Source organism: Choloepus didactylus, chromosome 13 (assembly GCF_015220235.1).
Source record: "Choloepus didactylus isolate mChoDid1 chromosome 13, mChoDid1.pri, whole genome shotgun sequence".
Taxonomy (NCBI): domain Eukaryota; kingdom Metazoa; phylum Chordata; class Mammalia; order Pilosa; family Megalonychidae; genus Choloepus; species Choloepus didactylus.
The window spans coordinates 26,534,278-26,545,328 of NC_051319.1; the positions used below are offsets into that span (position 1 = coordinate 26,534,278).

At 35.2% G+C, this 11,051-nt stretch overlaps 1 protein-coding gene across 6 annotated transcripts in view; it reads right to left on the minus strand.

Moving 5' to 3' along the window:
• MEF2C (myocyte enhancer factor 2C) overlaps positions 1–10,589 on the minus strand; it is a 138,278-nt gene extending 127,689 nt beyond the window's left edge. For 3 of the 6 annotated variants that reach the window (XM_037801816.1, XM_037801812.1, XM_037801814.1), the window contains exon 1: positions 9,912–10,582. The gene's annotated coding sequence lies outside the window, so the exon portion shown is untranslated. Of the gene's footprint in view, positions 1–9,911 lie in introns of all 6 variants that reach the window. The other 3 variants (XM_037801818.1, XM_037801817.1, XM_037801815.1) reach the window with 3 other exon arrangements.
• Positions 10,590–11,051: the final 462 nt, after the last annotated feature.

Sequence of the window (11,051 nt, forward strand, 5' to 3'; positions counted from 1 at the left end):
AAAGTGAGTAATACTAAAGCTAAGGGGGAAAACAAACTCTAGAATTCTTGGTGAAGCTGTTTCAATTATACAAACCCCCTAAAAACTCTATGTACATAAAACACTTCCTCCCAGCTGAGCTTAAAACTAAGCAATAATCTCTCTGGAATTCAGAACAGATTCCTTACAAAGACACTATCCTGCAGCTCTCGCTGTTTGAAGATCAGCGTCTGGAGCTCTTTCATTACATGGCATTGGGCTGTGATAAACCACATCAATCTCTTGAGTGCAAGGAGATAAGAAGTTAGCACGTGAAACAATTCTATGACCTCACATGTGTAGTCAAAACAAGTTAAAAGTGCACCTGCTTTCACAATACCAAACACATAGAAGCAAGAAGGGAGCTCCAACTTGAGGAGAGAATCCAAAAACGATAAAAACTGAAGAAAAAAAAAGTGAAGTCAAGAATTCTTATCTTTAAAAATCTATAAGATGAGAGAAGGGAAAAAAATCTCATAGCGCTCATTCTAACTCAAGCAAGATCAAAACAGTCCCAGAAGGGACACTGCCAACTCATTTCAACTAAAGGGCAACAGAGAAACAAGGAACATTTCCCGAGTATCTTACACGACTCCCTTTGCAAATCTATTAATGTCATTGTGGGAATTTCTTTTTGGCTTATGTAAGGGGAGAAAAATTCACATGTGAAAGAAAAGCAAATCACAGTCAAAATTATTTCCTTAACCTGCAACCTATACAAACTCTAAGTGAGCTTTGGATAAATAATAGAAATGAACAAATAGATACACGTTTTTTTAATAGCCAGGTTTGTTAGCCTTTATGTAGTTAGGAATAATAATCCAGACTGGGATTAGGTCTGGATTTATACCTTTGAAACATATTAATATCAACTGTTCCAGAAGAAGGGTGAAAAGATCTACTTTTTAGACCACAAAACCTTAACTAGAAGACCACCCAACAACTTAATAAGCCTCCTCAAATGTGGATGGAAATCAGGCACCTTAAAGAAATAACTGGGAATTTATTGGCTAACATAGCTTAAAAATTTTAAAACTCTTACCTAGAGAATTACAGGAATCTCTAAAAGTTTCATGTTTTAAATTGGGTATAGTTTTGTTTATTTAAATAACAAGGTGGTTTATTTGCTACCTTAAAATTTCCATCCAATACATGTTAAGCAACTGAAACTTTACAATATGACTAAAAATATGAATTAAGGGGTGATGATTCAAATTATCCTATTGTTTAGGAGAAATTCCAAGAAGATAAAGAAGTCTTGTGCCATGTCCTAAATAAAAGCTTAGTTTTAAAGGTTTAATCTGAATATTTAAATAGAAAACTTAATTTTGTAAGCCATAAACATCAAAAATTATTGACTCCTATCTAGTTTAATATATGCAGGGACTGAAGAAGTTTAACATTCTTCCCCTTGCTAATGGGCCTTGTAAATGTGTCAGTGTAGGGTCCTTGATCGTATTTTTATAATCAGCTATCTTTTACAATTTAAGATCTATGTTGTATTAATTTCTAGGCATTCTTATTAGGAAACACTCATCGCCACGGAAATATAATTGCTGGATAGTTAAACACAATGAAAATTATTTTAGTTTAAGGAGAAAAAAATTACGTTTAACTGATAAATTTCATATAGATAATTAATAACTAGTTTAGTGTTTTAATGCCTAAACTAATATTTATACACCTTTTGTATACTTTTAAATCTATAATTTAGTTTAAAAATAAAGTTGGAACAAATATTTATTAGGTAGGAACACTTTTTACTTAAAGTTCCTATTTAATACAATTCTAAAACAGAGGGCTAGTTTTAAAAAGGTGTGCTGGCAACACCTCACACAAATGAGGATTCTGCTACTGACTGACTGGAGCCAAGGCAGCTAGAAATTATTTTTTAATAGGATTTTTAAAGATCATGATAATGACTGAAAAAGCAACTGATAATTAAAGACTAAGTCTAATGATTTTTTTTACTTTATTTTTCAAGGGTAAGTACAAGTTTTCAGACTGTTTCCAAATGCAAGGAATACTGATGCAGAAATTAGAAGTGGATTTATTTTACAAAGTAATAAATGCAGTACTTTCACTGTACCTTTCAAATGAGAAGCATAACCAAATCTGAAGGCTAAAGCCCTTATTTGCTCTCTTTGTACTCTATATTTAGACCTAATAATCATTAAAATGTGTATTTATCAATAAAAATTATTGTGGCATCACATATTATGATGGAACACTGCTCTTTTCAGAGATAAGTTTTTTTAAAAAGCCCTCAATGACAATTTGTATCACAAAATGACCTAACATATCTGGAATATAATGTACAGGCTTCACTGAAAGAAAACCGTTATATTTTTCTCTGCAAAACAGAAAAATACATGCATCTGATTGGATCTGTGTGTGCTAGGAGGGTGGGGGTGGGGTGGGGAAGAGGTCTAATTTTCTATCTCACACCTATTGTTTTGTGCTTTCTAAACTGCTATATGGGAATAAAAGAAAACATTCTGAATCCACTTTGCAGTTAATGTCTTGGTGATTTAAGAGGCTGAATTTTCAAGTTAAAAAAAGGAAACATGATGCTTTTCCTTTCCCAAAGCTATTACCCAGGAAGAAGGCCCTCTGCTCCTTAGCCTACGCAGGGGGAAAAAAAGGACATTACTTAAGGCTGAAATCACTCGAGACAGAAGAAGGGAAGTTTATGATGTGGCACTGTGCACTGTATCTGGTCTGCAGCCAGGAAGTTTTCATTTTGTAGTTCTGCTGCCAGTACCTGCCCTGCATATTCAGACATAAAAACACACCAGAGCTCCACCTCAAGAATTGTGGATGTTATGAAGAATTAAAAGAGTTTATTTTTCTTTCTTTATCCTGAGTGTAATCACTGTTTTTTAAAAGAAAGAGCTGAAACTATAGTAACGGAAGTTTTTTTCCCCCTTCTTAAACACCTCAAACTACCTTCCCACAAAGCCATTTAAGTTAAATGGTACATTTACAGACTCACCTACATGAAAGATATAACTTGAAACATCTGCTTAGACATATATGCTCCGTTCAGACATAAAGATCATGGCAAAAAATTTAAAAACACAGAGTCATTATATTCTTAAAATGCGTGTTCTCTGTGTGTGTGTGTTCATTCATGACTGCAATTAGGTAGTCGGTCCTATAAAGGTTTCTTGTGTGACCATGATTTCTAAAATTAAAATGCTCCAGTAAACAATCACATCTTCAAAATTACTTTAAAGAAATCCCAATCCTTCATGTTACATTAACCAATAACCACTGGCTTTCCATAGTAAGCCTTGGTTGTACACCTTATACAGGGTCAACAATTAATTAGAAGGAAAAAAATATGTTTACTCTATTAAGTAGTAGACTAATTTCCTTGTCTGTCCCCACATATTTACATTAGTGAATTTATTTTCTAATTTTGCAAATAAATAACCATGCCATAGCCGAAGCTGCCTATCCTTGGGGTTTTAGGAAGGATGCATTCTCTTGCTATCACTCTAATTTGCTGAAAGAATCACAGGCTTGTGAAGAAAAGACAGGGGTAGTTTTTAGCTGTTACTATTATTTTTTAAACACTTCACATTTTATCAAGGGATCATAGCTGCCACTTTTAAAAACCCAATATGCTAGAGATCCATAATATCTGAGGCCATTTTATATGAACTCTTCATGTGCATCTTATCTATGACAAGATACAAGAGGAAAAACCAGACCATGTTCAGGATGTTTTATGAAAAAGGCAGGTTCTCACCAGGGACTGCTTGAAAGATTAGTTCCTCCAGTCTCTAAAAACAAGTTTAAGGTACTTTATTTAAATCATTGCTTGAAGACTTGCACTGTCATTCTATATGAATCACAACCACTTGCAGCATGAACAACATTGCTCCATTCATTTCAAATTTACAGCATTAAGAATTAATAAAGTCTCTATAACGTCTGCATTATTAAAGAGTAATGATTCCTGCAGAAATCTGCCCATAATAGGTTTACGACTGTTTTTATTGCTTGTAATGTCAACAAATTGCTTTATACCCCCCCCCCCCCAAATTCTCTTTGTGTGTCCTTTGAACTTTGGTTACCTTGGCTATATTTTTAAAATAAATACAAAACTTAATTTGGGCAATAGAATGGCAATGTAAAACAAATGGATTATGGTGATGACAAATAAATATTATCCGTAGTAACACTTGAAATTAAAAGATGGATTTATATTACAGGCATTACATAATTTCCATGCTTAACAGGAATATGACTTTTTTTTGCAATTAATGTTAAAATAGTATAAAAGAAATGTCAGATAATACTATATTGGATAATCTTAGCATCTTATTTTTACAACAGTATTCTTTAACATAGAACATTCTTTAATTGTTTTTCTAGCATCAACTGAAAACTAATATAGATACGTTAATGTTACCCATTTAATTTTAAAAGAAAGGGTGGAGAATGGGTGCTTCTAGCTCACTTTATTTCTATATGCCTCAATATTGTCTGTTAAAAAGGGACAGTTTTATTGAATTCTTGTTTTGAACAAGACCAGAATTATTCTAGTGCACTTTATAGTTATTTTATACATGAATGCTAAATAATAATAAAATCAAAAACTTTCATAGATTTTGTCAGCAGTGGGAGAGGTTATCAATGAGCTGCTTTAAAAAAATCCCAACCGTTTCCTTTGCTCACTAACTGCATTAGATCATTACAAATTATTTTCTTTCTCATGCTGTTATTCACTTACATACTGCATACTTCCTTCAACTCTCCAAGGGAAGAAATGTAGCTCTTGTGGGAAAGGTCCACCCCTTTCTACATGTTTGCTTCCTTGAACGAAAGGAACACACCCCCTTGCATTCTTTGAAATATGTCCAACATTCAAAGAACAGTAATAGCACTGCATTATTGACAAAGTTAGAAAATCTTAAATTATAGTCAAATATTCTTAATATGCTGGGCATTTGGAATCAGGAGAAATAAATGATGGATACATGGTTAATAGAAATGAACTATGTTCAGTCTAGAGTCCACATTTGGACTCAAAGAACATGTTTAAGTGTTAGTGGAAGAAACTCGTGAACATTTTTGTGCACGTGTATGTTGACTGACAACTCATGAAGAGGCCCATTGGTGTTACAGTTTTTTGAATGCATCCTTTGAATGTAAGACCCATTACAGGGATGCTTCCTTCCTTTCATAAATAGTTTAAGCAAAACAACATTCAGAAACTGAAGGATCCATTTTTGTTACGTAGAATTAGAAAGCTGTTTGAAACAGACATGCAAGGATATCACAAGTCCACTTTCAGCGTCCCAAGGACAGAAAAGTAAAGTTGGTAACTACCAAATTTGGAATCCACTAACTTCTACCTTATTAAACTACCATGCTAGTCATGAGAAATTATGTTCTAACAAGTCTTTCTTCTATTATTCAAAACAATGTATTCCCAGGCAAGGGTTGTTTTTTTGGCTGTTTTCTAATAAAGCTATATACTCCACATTTGTGGGTATTTGTACATTTATCTTTGCTCTTATTTTTTCTAAACTTTCTTTTTCCTTATTCTGCTTTTACATAGAAATTTGCAAGTATAAAGACATAGAATAGTCCAAAATGTATATCTCTTTTAAGATATTTTAGTGTTTAAGTGAAATGGTTAGTCCCTTCGAAATTCGTCCATCAGGCATTCGTAGATGAACCCAGCTATGTAATTTCCAGGCCTACAAAATGGAAGCTCTGCTAGTCTGCCTGTTTTTCACTTGGAGTAAAACTGAATATAAACAGTGAATACAGAAACTAGAACCGAAGGTAATAAACTTATTAAAACTTAGTAAGATATTGTTATGGTCAAACAAAACCTGAAAGTGTGTGTCACAGATTCGCTCAGATGAAACATCTCATTCACTAAAATTCCCTATCTTATTCTAACAATGAACTGAAAATTAAACGCATAAATATTAATTTTATGTATTATAGAAGATGTAGGCAATGAAAATGCAATGTTTACATTTATGGGTGACTCATTAGTGTTTTATTGTGTGAAACACTAGGAGGCATCAGTTGGGTAAAAAAGGACTTCAATTTCAGAAGAAGCAAGAAATTACTGCAGAGTTGGATACATAACAAGTTGGAGTTTTCAAAATGTTATTATGTAAACCAAAAGTTTATTCTCTGAAATAAACTGTCAAAACATTATATTTTGTTGTAAAGGATGATCTTTTTATAACATCCTTCAGATGTATATGGTTTGACCAATAAACACCTATCAAGATATATTTCAGATGTGTGAATTCACAGCTGTGTAATTACACATTTTTGTAAAGAATATACTTGGTAACAGAATAACATAGTAGATACTGACTATTATGCATTTTCTGCTCTATTACTCCATACCATGAGTCTATGTTTCATTTCAGGCAAATTCTGTTTTTAGTGCTTTCTTTAATGCCTCTGAGAATGTCTAATGCATTTAAGTCTTATAACAACTGCTTCACATAAGCAGCCAGAACTTGATGTCTTTTCATAAAGAAGAGATGGAACTTAAAATTTAAGCAACGAAGACATATACAAAAAGGATGTGTTTTTTCTCACTTCACAATTGAAAGCCTGTCATGTGAAAACTGAGGTTTCCACTATTTGAATGGCTCTTCGTAATGATGAAGCAACAGGGTCGTGGCATACTTATCCAGCAACCATTTGAAATTGGACTGTCTTGCCATTCCTCAGCAATCAGATTTTATCTTCGACCTATCAAAAGAACATGTGAACTGCCTAATCCGCCCCCTGTAAGGTGCATAGACTCTGCTGTCGCTCCCGCTTTTGTGAATCGCCTCTGTCTGATTTCTTAAAGATTACAGATATTGGTGAACAGTTGAGCTTTGCTGAGTGCAGGGCAGTCCACGCGCCCAAGAGATTAAGGCACATTGCTGAGGCTGGGGATCTTAATCACCTAACCGTCCACATGCAGCACACTGACGAACATCAGTGATTCAATCCTGTCGTGTCCAAGCAATCACTATATTTGTAAAATGAACTATGCAATTTTATCAGTTTTAGATAGTAATTGGTATGGCATCTTCTCAGATGTGCTTTTGAAAAAAAAAGTAGAACTTTATTAATAATCTCTTTAAAGTTCATTCTGAGACCCTTAAATTCTTCCATAGTGCTCTGAATCATGTCCCTAAAGCCAGTGTCCTCTGCTTAATAATTCTTTCTTTGTTGTTATGTAGCCCAAGTATTGCTGCACAGATATTTCCCCATTTTTGTCACTTTCTGAGATTTCAGAGACTCAAAATGTACCACACGTAGAGTTGGGAAATAAAACCTCAGAATATACTACAATGAACTGAAGAAAGTTTTAAAAGATAACGTTAACACATACCAAGGAGTAACTTAGCTGAGCTCTTTATAAAATAAATTTAAATACAATAAATCATTTACTGCAAATACATAGTATGGTATTATTATGCAATTTATTGACTTGGTAAAGTGAAGGTCAAGGAGGAAATTCATAGAAATTGAAAAATGTAAAACATGACACTTTTTCAGGATTCAATTTGGAATCATTAACTAGTCCATCTGCCTATTGAAATGAACCATTTCCCTCAAATTTTGCAAAATGAACACGTTTACAAAGAAGAAAAGAATTAAGGTTCAATAAGTCTTTCGTATTTAAGTTCCATGCAGTTATTTAATGCAGAAGTGTTTCTATTCTGAAAATATCTGTGATTGCATACTTTTAAAATATGAACAACTCAGGAAATATAGGAAATTGAAATTTTCTTTTAAAATGCTTGTTATTTAAACCTAAGAAACAAACTAATATATCATAAAAGTTACATCTTTAACAGTACTTTTTAATATATTCCACATATACAGCAATCAAGGATGTAAATAATGTAATTAATGAACAATATAAAATACTGTCTTTAGTGAGAAGTCTGGAAAACGTGCCACAAGTATTGCAAAGCTGCGTGAATTACATTAGCAAAAAATAGTGGATTTTTATAAAGTTTAGTAAAACCTGAAGTAAAGATAATTGCCAACTATTGTCTCCTTAAATTGACTAAGTAACCATATTTTAAACAAACATTGTGTTTAGAGTGTGTTCTGAGGAAAAATTTTAGAATTGAATTAGTCTATCTAATGTACAGCTAAATGTACTCTTCTACAAATAGAACAAGATATTTAAGAGATTTTTCCCCCTTGAAATAGAATGTTACATAGGGACATCTCATTACATCTCATTTTACCTGTCAAGTTCTAAATCTACTCCCTTTGGAACTACTTCTTTTAACTTACTAAATATATAATTTCATGCATATACTGGAGAACAATAACATGGTTTATTAGCTGCATTATCTTTAACAGAAACTGATAAGAGAAAGAAAAAGACTGCTTGTGCCATACTGGTACATATTAAGCAGTTTTGAAGACCAGCTAAAACTGACATTATTTTAAAAATTAAATACAATGTTTTGGTTTCAAATTGGAGATTGGTAAACTATTTAAAGCTAAAATTAGCATGCAATATAGAGGTTGAATGGGGTTTACAGGTGGTCACATTTCCATGTCCTACCAAGTCTCTAGAGTGTTGGAGTTATATTCCACATAAGCATCTTTACTCTGCAACCACAATTTCATTGCAAGGTGCCAGTGAAAAGGCGGCTGGTCATTTTTTTTTTTTTTTGGATTGGCACAATGCGGTGGTCAGAGTTTCCCTTATAGCACTTAAAAATATATATGCAGTCATAAAGCATTTTATAAGACATTTACTATTAGAGTTAGCATCAGAGTCACACTAGTAAAACACACTTTGTGTCAAAGCGATTCTCCACTGAGGACCCATTAAAAAACTGGCAGAGAGCCTGATTCTACTTATTATACCGTCAGCATTTACATATAAAGGTATTTTATACAAAGGACACATATTCCTAAAATGTGAACAAAAAAGGTTTCTCCCAAAGAATGATAATTACTGGACCCAGAAATGTCAGATATGATTCAGATATAAAATTCCCTTTTAGAATCATTAGCCATATTCAGAAGAGATAATATTAATATTATGTTTAAATACTTGCATAATATTTAACATACAATAAACAATATGTCAGTGTCCATATACGTTTTCTTTGTGCCAAACTTGATCACTGAGTTTGGTAACTCTCATCCAAAATCCAAACAGAAGGCAATTTAAGTCACTTAACCTTGTTTGTTTTTAAACAGCCATGTATTTGACTTGAAAACAGCAATGCATTTGCTGAAATCCCAATACAAATTCTGAAACGTCTAGACTACGCTCACCAGCATATTACTTTTCGTCCACGTCAATTAAGAAGCCCTTTATCAAGCCAGCACTTTGGCAAGAGAAGGAGATGCACAAAGGTATACTCTGACAGACAGCCATGGTTTATCTCAAACTAATCCCAAGAATTAGTGGCTCAGGAGCATAACCCAGGGCAAATCAGATTCTTTAGGGGGTCTCATGGGAGCATCTTTTCACACTGAACTAACTGCTAAATCTTAAAGCATATACTTCAAGGTCACAGAGCCTTCTGTGAAAAAACAAAATCCACCAGGCTCCACATAGTCCACCATAACAAACATGCTAATGACGTGAACTAACTTCATGAAACTTTAAACACATCGGTGTGACAGGAACAAGCCAGGAGTGATTTCAATAGCTGATGGCAAACGGATACAACTACCTAAAAAGTTACTTTTAGCAACAGACAAGGAAATCATGGAATCTAACGAAAAGAATGCATAACAAGCCTCAATTTCAGCCTTCAAAAAGGCACTGAAATAGACCCAGTGCTGAGGAATATATTGATGCAGATTTCTGAGACAATACCCAGGCTATTTCTATCTTCTCGACAAATGTCAGAGGTACTTACATGTAGGAAGACCCGATCAGATTAGTCCTTGGGATATTTTCCTTTCTTAAGAGAGAGAGAGAAAGAGAAAAAAAATAACAAAAAATAATCTTTACTTCCTCCAGCCTCGAAGCGCTTCTCCACCTGATTCAAACATGCAGCCACGGCGACCCACACACAACCTTCAAAGTCAATCCAATAGCAGCCCGAAGATGTCTGGGTGTACGCGTGTGCTCAAGTGTCTGTGACTGCGAGGAGAGCGAGCTGAGAGCTGGAGACGAAGCGTGCGAGTGTGCGCGCACGGGGGGAGCGCGCGGGCGTGGGGGGGCGCGGGATCGCGCATTAGCGCGCGCCAAGGCCGCTTGGAGGAGGAGGAGGAGAAAGTGGCAGTGGCTCTCAGCGGCCGGCCAGATTAAAAGTAACCAGACTTGTCCAAAAAACTGCATCCAAGAAGGAAGTGACAGAAGACGAATGGGAAAAGGAGAGCAGTTCACAGTCTTTGAAACATCGCGTAAAAAAAAGGCGGGGGGGGGGGGAGTGGTGGAAGGATACTGCGAGAGGCGGATGGGTGGCAGGAAAACGGCGCACACAGCATTGAGGTTTTAAGCAGCACATCCGATGAAGTCCCTTTCTCCTTCTTTTATCTCGTTTGCTTTCTTCTGGCCTTGCTTTTGCCGCGCGCTGTCTTTTCCTCCCAGTTTTTCTGTCTCCCCCACAATCCCAAACCGTTTACTCTCTACTCGCGAGCTGGAGAAATCATCAGTTTCACTCTTGCAAAGGGGGGCGGGACTAGACCTCCGAGTATTTTAATAAAACAAACATACAACAGCTCCCTCCTCACCCTTCCAGTCTCAACTAGATTGATAAATTACTCCACTACACTACTTTAATTATGTATATGGTATGCAGAATAAATCACTGAACATCAGTACCTCAATCAAGCACTTTTAAATGATAATTGCATCTTGGTGAATCAATCTTTCCATTCCTGACATTTTGCTAATTTTAGTTTTACGGTGGGGTAATGGCACATGCCATACGCAAACCTAATGACAATTCTTTATTGCACGAAATGAAGACAACGCGGCGAACGGCGGCTCCCTGCCACTACCCCGGCGCCAACGTCGAGGACGCTCGGAGAGAGAGAACCGAGCCTCCCGC